Raw genomic sequence first — 13,281 nt, 5'->3', positions numbered from 1 at the left:
GATGTGGCTGAAGGTCTGAACCGAGGCAATAATAGCTGGAATGGGAAGGAGAGGAGGAGACCAGTGTGTTGAATGGAAAGAAGAAATAATCTACTGGATGTGGTAACAGGTTAGATTTGAGGGCAGAGGGGGAAGGTGGGACTGTGACTCATTCGCACGTTTACGTTTGGATGATGGGATTGACGGAGCCACTGGTGGGCACAGTAGGTGCCCACCGATGCTTGATGACCAGTTCACCACATTGGATGTGGTGCACTTAGGCTGCCTATGGGACTTGAAGGCAAAGATGGACCTGAAGGTGAGCCCCAAGCTCAGCAGAAAAGGGAAGGGGATAGAGAGGTAAGGGTCACCAGCGCCCATGTGATCACTGATGCCACTGGGTGGATGGATCCCAGGGATGTGGGTTGAAGCAGGAGAATGGGAACCTGGAGCCAGACCCAGAGAAGACAGTGAATCATATTGACACACCACCACCACTTAGACACTTACTGCTTGCTTCCTTATTCTCAACAATTTAACTAACCTAAGGTAGTCAGAGCAGTCCAGAGACCACCTTCCTCTCCCACCCACACACGTTGTAACATCCTCGCTTGCTTTCTTTTCCTTTGCACGTAGGAGACATTTCAAGGAATGTGCACATGCCTCAATTTCCTCGCCATACCGAACATCTCATTTATTAACTTGGATTCATCATTTTCAATCTTTGGAAAATATATGACTGTACAACTCCGTGGAGGAGAGAAAGCTTTGCCGTCTCCTCAGAAAAAAGGATGTGCCCTTTAAAATGGGGTTTGGTGGCAACGGGAAGAGAGCTCTCACAGATGCAGATGTGGGCAGTGTCCTCCCGAAGGAAGAGGAGCCTTGGCTTGGGGATTTGGTGCCCTTGGGCCCCCGTGGCAGGGCTGACTCAGATGCTCTCTCCCTCCCCATTAGACATTCGATTCCTCTGACTCGACTCGGTTCTACGGCTGCCTGCTACAAGGAGAGAATGAGCTCGCTATGCCAATGGGGGATTCTGGACCTCTGCCACGGTGATTTCGTGCCGGAAATTAACTAATCCAGCTTCTGCTTTCATTTCAGTCTTAGGAGCTTGGGGAGGATGGGTCTGCCCCTGGACTTGCCCTTGATCTGTGGACAAAATGCAGTGACAGAGCCTGTGGGCTGAGGCACAGCCCTTGGACCTGGTAAATCCCCCAAGGCCATGACTTCTGCCTCAGAAGCAGGCCACCCTCCACAGGAATGACTTGGGCTCTCTTTTCTCTGACTGGGTCTCTCTACTTTGATCACCTGTCACCTCTTTCCACAACCCTTCCACCTCGCTCCTGAGTCTGCCGTGAAATTTTTATTTAAATGTTGTCAATGAAAAACCATCCTCAATGTATATTTTCTAGTTTAACCATTAGGGATGGTGTTTTAGACATCAACTTCTAGACTGTGAAGAAAGGTACTCATAAAATAGTGTCAGTGCAGTTGAGCAGATTCCTTAAATCACCATTTCTGGCTGCATTTTGTGAAGTCACAGCTTAGAGAAACAAAAGCTCCCAAATGGCTTTAAGAATGGAACCATTTTCAGATTGACAATCAGATGAATTTAAAAATATTTTCTCCCATTTACTTTTTTAACTTTCACCCTCCAAATGCAGAGATAGGAAACGTAACTTGCGTGGAAATGTACTGATGATGCTGGTGATGAGGGGGGCGCAGCTGGGATACCACCTGTCCCCAGCCCCCCAGCCCCCCACCCCCGCGAGCAGGCACACGCTCACGCAGCAGGACGCACTGGGCCCATGACATCAGGAGGCAGCCAACGAGACTGCAGCTAAAATGCCTCAATCTGCCTCAGCCCCGCCGAGCTGCTCCCCTTCCAGCCACACCTCCAGGGTTCGTTTTGCCCTTCTGACAACTCCCCACGCCTCTTCAACCCAAAGGCTGGCTTTTTCTGACATCTTCCTTCTCAACTTTGTTGCTCCAGGCTGCCTTGGTTGTTAAGATAAATAGTGTTTATGGAGTGCCTTCTATTTTCTCTGTATCTTATAAGCACTACCTCATTTAATCCTAAACAAAGCTAGGGAGAGGCAGCCAGTACCTGCATTGTATAGCTGGACACCTAAGGCTCAGAGAGGTTCCTGTTCAGCTGGTTAGGGTCACCCAGTTGTAAGTAGCAGAGCCAGGGCTCAAGCCCAGATGAAGCTGAATCCACAGCGCTTACACTCTCTTCCCATCACACCCTCTGACTTTAGGCAGTGTCACCTGACAGTGGGAAGCCTGGGTCACAGACATCACAGCCACTAAATAAGCAAGGAAGAGAATGAAACAATTTTTCTTTGCTCCCAGCTGGTGCTCCCCAGCCCATGCATTTCTTACCAGAAACGGAGTTACCCAAGTATTTATTTGTAAGAGGAACAGAGCAATACAGGAGGGAAAAGATGCCTCCAAGAACCAGAAGCTCAGGGACTCAAGGTTTTGCACTTGTAAGTTGGGTTGACCTTGGGTATAGGTATAAATCACCTAGACCCTCTGTTCTTGTTTCCTCATCTGTATAATGACAATGAACAATGCTTGCCCTTCCTTCTTCCCAAGGCTGCTATGAAGATCAATGGAGTAATAGAAATGAAAATTAGAAAATGTTCTACAAATCATGTATAAATATATTTCTTTCTATGGGTGTATTAATGCCTGAGAAAACAATATTTTAGGGTCACTGAATCCATTCCTTAACTCTGCTCTTGGGCGTAACATTCAATTTCTCTTGGCCTCAGTTTCCCCATCTGTAAAATGTGGCCATGGGGTTTGTTGAACCCTAAACGTCTTTCTAGCTCTGACATTCAGCAGGTCAGTGACTCTTCCTGACTCCTGCCATGCTTTCCACCCAGCCCTCAGTGGCCAAGAAAACGCAGAGATGAGTCTCCCTCACACAGAGCCATCTGTCCTCAACCAAGAGGAAGCTGGAGATTAAATAGTAAAGGTGCCCCAAGAATATTCAACTGCAAAAATGGTAGCATTTAGTGCTGAGAGGAGTAACAAGCTTTATCCCCTCCACAATGTTCCATCAGCGAGCGTCACGTGTCGCTTCGTGTACTGGGAATAAGACTGGCTTTTAGAAACAGCCCAGAGAGGGAGATAGCTTTAAACAAATATCTTCCCAGGTAATTATTTAATTGGAGTTGTGACATATGCCGGGAAGAAGAGTTTGACTATTTATCAGGAGATTATATAATGCGGGGGAGGGGCGGGGTCTCAGGAGGATTTCCCAAGGAGGTGGCATTTCAAACTGGTTCTTGAAGGAGCATCTGGAGTTGGCAGGGCAGGGAGGGGATGAAGAAGGGGTAGAGAATGTACTAGGCAGAAGGAACATCCAGTGCAGAGTGCTTTTAAAGAGGGAAGCTCTTGATGTATTTGAATTGCTGAAAATAAACTTATTTGGCTGGAATGCTGGTGGTAGGGGAAGAGTGGCATGACATGAACTTCGTGATACAGACAGGGACAGATCATGCAGCATCTTACAGGTCAAGATGAGGAACTGGGGGCTTTGCCCTAAGAGCACAGCGATGCCACTGGAAAGTTTTAAGCTAGAGGCTATGTTCCAGGCAATTGTCCTGAAAGATCACTGTGGAAGCAGCCAGTCTATAAGAGGAATATAGGAGTGGGTGCAGTGACACCAGCCAAGAGGCTAGTGCAACGGTCTAAGGCAAGAGAGGAAAGCGGCTGGGCCCAGGATGGTGGCCGTGAATATAGAGAAACGTGGAAGGAGTTGAGAGGTGGAATGTTTAGGACGTGGTCATTGATTGGGGTTGGGGGGGAAGAAAGGCAGGTATTTTATACACTGTACATTATAACCCACTGAACTAACTAGTACCATGAATCCCAAGTTCCAGATGAACAAAGGAAGCCTCTGAGAGGCTGAGGGGCTTGTCCAGATTAAAGAGCTAAAAAGTGAGGTTCCCAGAACTTCGGCTCTTAAGTCATAATGTTTCAGGTATGTAAAGGTTCTTGTCCCAAATGATTCATCCTAAGTGCTATCATTACTTCACAGAAAACTCAGTGAAGGTCTGATTTCATGTGTATTGAATTCCAACCACACTCCGGCGAAGGCCATATGATGAGAAGGGACTCGAGTGAGCAAGTGACATCATGAAACAAATAGAGTCACTATGCAAATGTGCGCTGTGGACTCCTTACACCATCACCTAATTATAGCTCCCGAGGAAGCGCTGTACGATACTACACTGTGCAGAGCCAATGGATGATTGTCAGGGGGCCAGACGGTCCTTTTATCTGAGCTGATATTGGAAGATAATGTGTAACCAGCTCAATGAGGTTTTTGTGGTGGGGCTTTTGGCTGATCAGGTCATAAATCTTTCTGGTCCAAGAGAAAGGCCTGCCCAGCTTGTGAGTTGAACAGGCTCTTCCCAACTCCGGAACTAGCACAACTGAAAGTATGCCGACTTTAGAGCATACTTCTCACATCCCAGAGAAAGGGAACAGAGGTCACAAAGTTCTCGTAAATATGTGTGCATCTGACGCGTAGCAAGTCATTCACATACCACTGCTCCTCTAACTGCACTGGCCCAGCATGGGTCGGCCAAGACAAACACTGATTTCTTACCAAATATTCTGGCTTTAATGACTACACTTAGGTAACTTCCCCAAAGTCCCATAATTATAAGCAGCAGAGCCTGGAAACGGAGTCTCCCTGAGCACAGGGCCATGCTGCCTTGGGTCCAGTCTGAGCCCCGGACCCTCACGTGTGCAGTGAGGACACTCTCCGTCTCCCAGCACCGCTGTGATGGTTCATACCTGCAAGGCGTCTCCCACAGGCCTCGGCCCGCCGCGAGAGCTCGACAAATGAGCTCAACTAATTCCAACAGAGCGGCAACGGTGTGCAAAAAAAATGTATCGTGGGGCTTCCTTGGTGGCGCAGTGGTTGAGAGTCCACCTGCCGATGCAGGGGATGCGGGTTCGTGCCCCGGTCCGGGAAGATCCCACATGCCGCGGAGCGGCTAGGCCCGTGCGCCATGGCTGCTGAGCCTGCGCGTCTGGAGCCTGTGCTCCGCAACGGGAGAGGCCACAACAGTGAGAGGCCCGCGTACCGCAAAAAAAAAAAAAAGTATCGTGGAATCAAAGTGAATATAAATTACACAAATGGAACACTGATTTGTCCAGAATGTGAGACTGACATTTGAGGGTCACGCATGTATCTGAGCGATTATTCACCATCAAGCCACAACCAATTTCCCAGCTCTTAAACCATTCAGTGACTGAAAGTTTACTGATCCTATTTGCTTCAATCTTCCGCCCGTGTGATGCATTAATCCCGATTCCCAACGAACCTCAAGGTCTTAACTACGCTTCGCATCCTTGAAAGCGGCATGATTGTGGCAAAAGCACACAATAATGTCAGTGCTGTTTCCCACCGAGCCTGGATTTTGCCTGCATTTGGTTGACAAACATGTATTCCACTTACTGAATTAGTTTCTGCAGATATGGCACCAGAGGCTGGCTCTACAAGCAAGTGGAAGGTCTGGTCATCAGCCTCACACAGTTCACATCCTAGTGGGAAGAGAGATCTGGAAGCTCTAGTTAGGATGGGATGGAATGGGAGCTATAAAAGCAGGAAAGTCCAACTGTGGCGGGAGGAGAGGGGGAAGCTACTCCCTCTGAAGCAGAGGGAGGGGAATTCAGAAAAGCCTGCCTTTCTCTCAATTGTACCAACTCAGGAAAACCTGGAGGGAGGGCCAGTGGGTCAGCCTGTTAGCCAGTGCGGTGAGAAGTGGGTTTATCCAGGTGATCATGAAGAGGAGAGCTGCAGAGCCGTGCAAACAGGCACCAAGTGAACCCCACCACGATTTAGTCCCACCACGATTTGGGGTAGACGGGTAGACACAGGGGGAGGCGAAGCTGACCTCTCAGGCTGACACAGGCAGCCAGGGCCTGGCCTCTTCCCCTCACCTCACGTCTCTCCCCAGTGTATCACTTTCTTTCACCCTATCCTTAGCTCCTGCCACCCAGAAAGTTTTCTCCAGATGGGCGGACTGGCCATAGCTCCCCTCCCTTATGTAACCAAATATCTTACCCTGAAGATATGCTCAGACGTCCTGGCCTCCACTCAGCCCTCTGGTTTCCAGCATGGCCTGAGCTGTTAGCCAGCCGGCCCAGTGCCCCACTGGTTTCTAATTAAAATGGAACACATGTGTCTCTAGACGCAGAACAATTTCTTGGAGGAGAAACAGCAGGTCCCTCTAAGGTTGGCCTTTAAGTCTCACGTAGATGGGCTGTTTGTGAAGGAAAGGCAAACAGGCTGGCTTTAGAAAGTACAATAGGTATTTTATTATTATTATTATTTTTTTTAAGCTGTACTGCTACCTGATGCTGACTATAAAGAATTTAGACATGTCTCTGGAATGGCATTCAATAACCGAAAAGAAAATCACATTATTTTAATATGTTGGAGCTGCAAAAATTAAAAATAATTTCCTGTTTCCCTTAAGTTATAAAAATTTACCTAATCCTCTCCAGGTTGATCAGAGTTAGCACTGTGCTATGGAAATGTAAACACTTCCAAAAATAAAAGAGCTTTTATAATTAAAAGTTAAAAACAAAATCAACACAAACGCCAAAGCCATCTGTGTTGGAATACACCCCCTGCTCCAGAGGCAAGATTGCATGGTCCAGCCCAGAGGCCACAGACTGTCACCTAAAGGCAGGGGAGACAGTCAAAGTAGTTAACAGCTATCATGGCTCAGGGCAAGGACTAGTCAGCAAATGGATGTGAGACCTTGCGATGGAGCGGGGACCTGAAGCCCTTAATGACAGATGGAACCTCTTTATAGCCAGATTGTAGGGAAGTGGGCTTGAGGGTGCTATCGGGGAATGTCCCCCCTGGAGGAAGGGGGGCACTAAGGGCACTCAGGAAAGTATTTACCAAAGAGAACAGGAAGATTTCACCAATTTAACAACTGGTTCAGGTGGACCAGTACGTACCCACTAGATATTAAAAATCTGTATTTTATTTTGGCAAGTAATGCACAATAAAAAATAATGCCATGTTCCTCTGAGTAATAAAACCATGCATATTGAGAGTGTAGCTCAGGGTCCCGCTCACAAAAGAAAAAAAAAGTGCCATGTGAACCAAACCAAGCAAGGTGGTAAGCGACCATTTTACAACCCCTAGTGGATAATGATGGGGGCGGGGGCGGGGGCGGTCAGGGCCACCTGGATCCATGGCCGCCACAAAAGCATGAACCCACCAGATTGTTCCAAAAGCCAAAATCTCTCTCCATCTCCAAAGCCCCTGTCCTGGTTCAGGCCACTTTGTGTTTTTCCTGGTCATTTTAAACTTCTTTTTTGGTAACTCTCTGGATTAAGGTAATAGTGGCAACACCTATACCCAATAATCATTACCAACAGCCACATAATACTCCATGGATTGAATACAGAAAGGCAGGAGGGCCTACCAGGAAGACTGCCACCCTCGTGGTTGGCTCGCGTTCCAGTTCCAGATCTAGTTCTGTGAGAGCTTGGGCAGACGAGAGAGTGAAGAAATTCAAACACCACACCCCGTCTCCTTGGTGAGGTCAAATCAGCCATGCAGATTCTTCAATGGCCAGTTGGAAAAGCAGGACCCCAAACTTAAGGTCCACTCGCAAGGTAATGGAACGATGGATGTCACCGTTGGCTCTAGAAGACATCTCTGTGCCTCAGCATCTTCATGAGTGGAATAATTTATTGTGAAATTCAAGTAAGTTTATTGTGAAAATCAAAAGATAAAGTGAAAGCTATTATTACATTGTATCTAGGTTTAAGGCAGCACACTTTTTATCAACATTATTGTCATAGAGTACCTTTCCTCTTAAGAACGCCAAGTATGGGGTGCTTCTGTATGATATCACTTATATGTGGAATCTAAAAAATGAAACAAGCTAGTGAATATGACAAAAAAGATACAGACTCACAGATAAAGAGAACAAACTAGTGGTTACCAGTGGGGAGAGGGAAAGGAGAGGGGCAAGGTAGGGGTAGGGGATTAAGAGACACAAACTATTATGTATAAAATAAACAAGCTACAAGGATGTATTATACAACAGAGGGAATATAGTCAGTATTTTGTAATAACTATAAATGGAATATAACCTTTAAAAATTGTGAATCGCTATGTTGTATATAATATTGGACATCAAATATACTTCAATTTAAAAAAAAGAAACAGAAAAATGAGGTGCTTTTATTTTGCAGGCAGAAAAATAGAAGATCAAGAAGTTGCAGTGGGGCTGAGACTGAAAAACTCCTTGGGGCTTCTCAGATCAAGCAGCCATTCTCTCAGCTCAGCCAGGTTGCCGTCAAGGTCTTCAGGGCACCTGAGGCCCCAAGTCTCCAGATTTACCCCAGTTCAGAATCAGAAGGAAAGTGAAGTGTTCCTTCCTCAGAAGTGCTTCATGGAGGAGAGTCCATGATGTCCTGTTTCAGAGTCACTCAGGACACTAGTTACAAATGCAGATTCCTGGGCCCTGCCCCGGGAATATATTGAATTTGAATGACTGGGATTTGGTATTTTTATAACTGTCCCCCAGACGACTCTGATGCAGTCTAACATTTTAGAATCAGTTTCTCCTGATATTGGATCACCCTTTTATGGCAAGACCATCCACCGGAAGGCTGAATCCACAGCGTGTCTTAATCCAGAGAACCTCCCTCCGGGCAACATTCTTTCAGCAGCTTGTAAGACACCACAAGCTGTCAAAATGGGCAGTATGGATAAGGATATCACTGATGGCATTTTGGATTTTAGAAGGGGGGAAGGGTCCAAACCCCATTTGCCAAAGAATGGTTGCTGCAACAAAGGGCTGAGCGAGAGGTTAGTAATGCAGCAATGGCCACAATTATGTTCCACCCAGACAGATGCTGCCCAAGCCCATGACTTACACCCCAGTCATGGGTTTGACTTTTGCGGGATCTCTGATCTGGCATTTTCTAAGACCAGATCACTTTCCCTGTGTCTGAGGGTTAACGGGATATTTATAAACAATGCCCATAAAATGGCATCTTGGGGTATAGAAACTCTTGATCCCAGGGTCAGCTTAGCCACACTGCCAATTTAAGTCCCTGTCCCTCGGTTTCTTTAGGAGCAAAACAGAAACTCTGTCGCTGCCCTGCCTCGAAGGGGCATGGCCAGGAGAAAGAGGCAGGATTTGCAGAAAGCTGACTGGTGCAGAGGAGAAACCTCAGCCCACCCTCAGATGCCCCCGTGTGAACACACGCTCTGGGATTTAGGTGCGTCCCTCGTCTGAATCTCAAATGGATTCACCTGCCATGGCTCATACTCTGGGTCTTGCGGGGCAGCACACCCAGGGAAAGACCCGGAGGGAAGCCAGCTGCCCCTTCTAATCCTACACAAGACCTTCCGGCACTTCAGCACTAGGCCTCTCGCTGCTCCCCTCCTTTATCAGACTCCAACTCTGCAGCCTTGCCCCTGACTCGGTGCCTTTAGCCCACGGTGGTCCACTGCCAACACTGCTGCCACCCACCGGAGCCTCCGTACCTGCCCCCAAGGCAACCAGCTAACACGCCCCTTCTCCCCGCCTTCAGCATTTCCCCCTCACGTGGTCCTGGGTTGTTTCTTCATTTCTCCTTTACTTCTTTCAAAGCAGCCTTGAAATTCTTAGTGGCTTAAAAAAAGAGGCAAGAGAGAAAAAGAGATCAGGATGATTCAAGAAAGACCTACACTCAAAATCCTCAGAATCTAAAGTCTTTAGTGAGGCCTCTAAATATTTGGATTCTCCAATGTCTGAATTTTAAGTAGAAGTCTCAGATTAATGGAAAGACTCCAATATAACTAATGATGGCTGAGAATGTTAGCAAGGCAAAATGGAGAAACTGAAATCAGTTTCTCTGGATTGCATTTGAAAGACATGTGTAGATAATCCAGATTGACCTCTGAAAGCCACTCAAAGGCTGAGAAAAGGCAAACCAAGCTGAGAGAAAATTAGAATTGATGAGGAATTAATTTCAGTTAGGTTAAACTTATGTCTTGGTAAAGTGATTTATGCATACTTACTGGTATATTGGCCCTTCGCAAAACCATAACTGTCACGTACTGAGCATTGTCTTGGCCATTGGTTAAGTCTTGTTCTTATGTTAATTATCTAGTTTAATCTTGACAACAACCCCATGAGTTAAGTATTAATTTCTCAGATTTATAGTTGGGGGCATTGAGGGTCAAAGAAGTGAAATAACTTGCCCAAGTTCACAACACATGGCAGAGCTGGGATTCCAGGCTGGGTCTGTCTCATTCTAATCAGTGACCTCAAGAATAGTGGAGCTGAAGGAACACTGGACTGCTATCAAAGACCTTGTTATGGTCCCAGCTCTACCATTAACTAACAGTGTGTCCTGGCACAAGTGGCTGGTCCTCAGGGCTCTAATTTCCTCATCTGTAAAATATGGGCCTCACAGTAGATGGTCTCTAATATCCTTTCTAAGTCTGACAGTATCTAATTACGCTCCGCTCTATCACATTATCACATTAACGGCCTTCTACCACTTTCTTTGGATTTTATGATACATAGGTAGTCATAACGATAACTTACGGGATGCTCAGTCCTTGATCTCCTCCGCCTCCCAATTACAGCACTGTTCTTACGGGTAAAATACAATCTGCCTGACCAGTGTCTGCTTTACCGCAGCCCACGCTGTGATGCGGATCCCAGGGCACAATGCGGCAGAGGCGAGGGACTGCCTGTCAGAATCTCCAGAGATAAAAGCAGTAACATTTGCTTGTTGTGCTGTTCTGTCTTCTCATTATTTACAGTCTTATGAGCCTCCATAAAGGGGAAAACCTGAAAGCTGACTACACATAAATTATAAGAATAATGTTGATTGTTGTTGACTGCTTATAATGACAAAGTCTTAGAAGATGCAAGGAAATCCACACAGATGGGTTAGGACCACACATCTGGCCCCAAGGAGATTCATGAGCCTCATCTCCAGGTCACACATTGTCTGGCGAAAGAGAGTCATCACGCATGACACTTTTGGGGTTCAGCCAACCTTGGAGCTGGATGAAATAAAGAACATGGCCACAGGGGCAGATCAGCAGAAGAAAGCCTCGGGTTATAGTCTAGATTCCAACTTCAGGGTGGACCCTAATTGTTGGTGGGTAATGAGCAGGTAGGGACTGGATTTCAAAAATAGGGTTCCACATTTTTGAGGTACAGAAGCAGATCTGCCACATGTTCTTCAGCACTTTCTTGTTTCAAATCAAATACACATATGCTACGATACAGCATTTCCAAGAAATATCCTGAACCAGAATCTCCAAGAAGTCTGCCTGCTAGGTTGCTGCTGAAAAAAACCAGCAGTAATAAGAACATTTGTGGGCATCTCCTTGTTTGCAAAGAGCTTCCACACTTTGGTCCTCATAACATCCCCAAGAGTCACTGAGGCTCCAAAGAACTTACGTAACTTGCTCAAGTCTGGGATTTGAACCCAGGTCTCCTGACTTCAGAGCTTTTCTCTATGCTATGTATCTCTGAATAATAAGATATTTTCCCAAAAGGAAAAATAACTTGTTATTTTTAAAACAAAATAAGGAGAAGAAAAACGTCTACGTACTTTGAAGGCAAGATCACTACTGGCCATTTGTCACAGTTGACTTGCTCTTTTTCATAAACAAGAGGCAGCAGAGTCAAAGGAAAAGACCACATGATACCCAACAAAACGAACACGATACTTTTTAATGCTTTCGAGAAAGAAGGACAAACAAGAAAAAAAAAAAGCACTATCAAGATAGCCTATGACAGAGGATCATTGCCTAAGCAAACTTCCTCTTTGCTGCAGGCTTTTTCTATCATAATTTTGCGACTAAATTGTTCGCATGTGCTGCCAATATATGATTGTAATTATAATTTAAAAACAAAGGCAATTCTATGTTTCTTCCCCTTTCTGAAAAAAAAACACAACAAAATAGCCTATGAGAAATGCAAAAGATAATTCCCCGTGTTTCTAAATTTGGATGCTTTTCAGATGCTGTCACCACCAGCACCATGAGGATCGTTGATCGGGTTGAACATGGCCAGCGGTGAGGCCAACAGGAGGCAGATCAGGGTCCCCGCTGGCTCCATGAGAAGCTGAATCAAACAGGACCGGAGGCCCCCTAACACAGCCTTAGCCAAATCTTGGGTAACTTCTACATTAAACGGCAACCTCTCAAACGTGCAGAATGACATTCTCCTTGATTATGGGGCTGATAACGGATTTGGGCTTGTTTTCTAAAGATATGCCCTTCATGTACACTCAGTGAGATACTACTAATAAATAAACACAAGAGCCAAAAACTATATTAGCATATTATGGTTTGCAAAGCGCCCCCAGCCCCCTGCATTTGAACCATAAAACACCCCTCTGGATACAGGCTGGGGGATTAACATCATCCCCATTACACTGATGAAGAAACTGAGGCTCACAGTTTATATGATTTCCCTAAACTCACAAAACTACTAAATAGAAAAGGAGAAATATGAACCCCAAACTTCTGCCTTCATATTTCATGTCACTTCCATGATACCAGCCACTGATGAAGGCTCCTTGATTAATGGAGTAAGTTTTCTACCATCACACGTTTACCTTCTGCCATGGCGGACTGCCGCCAGAGATCTGAGGAGCGGCACCAGGCATCTGGTCACATCAGCTCTGTCGGGCAGATGTAAGCAGGGAGTCTCGTCGTCAGCCACCCAGGCTCCGAGGTGACTTGTAAACAGCAAAACCAACATCCCTTATTCAGCCGTTGGTGTCTCAGAATAAAAAGGCTGTGAGACAGACTTATTCATAGGCTTATAGCCTCATGGGTACTGTAGATTAGGAGGCTACGATGCTGGGCATCTGTCTGTCCCGAGGATCCAAGTGCTGAAGCCACAGCAGTTCAGGAAAACACTGCCAGAGAAGTTGACTGAGGCAAAAATGAGGAAGGAAAAGCCACTCTACTAACTCAAGGGAACTGAACGAAAGAATATTATAATTATTCCCTTTAGCTAAAGTCTCTGGGCTTGTCCCAAGTGGTTCCTGACAGTCTTCCCATTCTAGAGAATAAAATCTGTCCTCTCACCCCCATCGCATCAAGAAGAGCCAAGACCTCACTGCTTTAAGACAAATTCTTTTTTTTTTTTTTTGCGGTACGCGGGCCTCTCACTCTTGTGGCCTCTCCCATTGCGGAGCACAGGCTCCGGATGCACAGACTCAGCGGCCATGGCTCATGGGTCCAGCCGCTCCGCAGCATGTGGGATCTTCCCG

Source organism: Delphinapterus leucas, chromosome 3 (assembly GCF_059928025.1).
Source record: "Delphinapterus leucas isolate spDelLeu-1000000601 "Yukka" chromosome 3, BTC_Dleu_Yukka2, whole genome shotgun sequence".
Classification (NCBI taxonomy): Eukaryota; Metazoa; Chordata; class Mammalia; order Artiodactyla; family Monodontidae; genus Delphinapterus; species Delphinapterus leucas.
This window is presented reverse-complemented; position numbering follows the sequence as displayed.